This window comes from Cynara cardunculus (genome assembly GCF_001531365.2).
Source record: "Cynara cardunculus var. scolymus isolate 2C chromosome LG 3, CcrdV1, whole genome shotgun sequence".
Taxonomy (NCBI): Eukaryota; Viridiplantae; Streptophyta; class Magnoliopsida; order Asterales; family Asteraceae; genus Cynara; species Cynara cardunculus.
The window spans coordinates 7058112-7059541 of record NC_037530.1 but is presented as its reverse complement, the minus strand read 5'-3'; positions in this window follow the sequence as shown (position 1 = coordinate 7059541).

Below are 1430 nucleotides of genomic sequence, written 5' to 3'. Positions count from 1 at the left end.
TTCAAATAGTTAATTTGATACTAGTATCGATATATTTTTGTCAAATTTTTATGATATCTTCAAACATATATTTTATTCAAAAATAAAAACATCATCGTTTTCTCAAAATCACATAAAGCCATATTATAACATCGACTGAGATAAAAAATAAAATGAAATATTAAAATCACGATGTACCTCGCTGCATTGCGCGAGTACGCTTCTAATATATATAAAACTAAGAACCACAATCAATGATGTGGCAATTAAGTATCATAGATTCTTGGATCGTAATTAGTTATTGTTAAAAACCGGTCCCGCGCCGGGTCGGTCCCAATATTTCTTATAACTAGTCATAATCGGTTCCGGTCGAAAAAGTTGAGCTCGGTCAAGCTTTATTGTAACCGGTTATGGGTTGCCGGTCCCGGTCCCGGACATTAAAAATAGTTTTTTATTTTTATTTTTTTAATGATATATATTTTTAATACATTATAAAATTTGTAATTATGTCACTCAAATACACTTTAAAAATGTGTTTTGTTATAATTAAAATTACATTGCATTACATAATATAGCGAGAAACCGATAATTGTGAATGTTTTTTTGCGTTTTTTGCGAATCGATAACTTGGTATGTAAATCCCTTAACCACGACACTTATATATAGTGTTCAGTAAGCAAAAAATACAAAAAAGAGCCAAAAAAGGGCTAGTTTTTTGAAAAATAACGGCTAGTTTTTTGAAAAATAACGGCTAAATTTTATAAAAATATGGTTATATTTTTTAAAAATCGGGCCGGGCCAGGCTGGGCAATAACCAGTCCCATAATCGGTCCCGGTCCCACGAAACACCCTAAATCTATAATTGTCCCAGATTTCGGACTTATAACCGGTCCTTACCGGTCCCGAGCCGGTTTGGCCATCACTAACTGTAATTGAGTTTTGTCTATCTCACGTTGATTGAGAGATGAAACATTGACAACTGATGGTGATATATGAAAAGAACGTGAGATGCTTTTATGACAATTCATGGGGTTCGCGAATTTTAACCAATCCTCTAAACTCATTTTGTTGGCTATTTTGGCCGACCATCTTTTTGAAAACAATAATAATAATAAACTTTATTAAAAGTTAATTAATCATTATATTATCAATCATTAACGTATTAATATATATATATATATATATATATATATATATATAAGGTTTCAAATACAAATCATATAATATAAACCATACAAACTAATCAATTGAGATTTTTATGTAAATGATGAGAGTTAATTTATTATGATTTGGAGATTTATGGAATATGATTATAATTCATTAACTATGATCAGTGTTTTATATTATGAAACAATCGAGATATTTATGAAACCACATATTCATTAGATTAGACGAATAGTTAAGATTAGTTTGTATGATTTATAACAATGTGTTGGTGTGTATAAAAAACC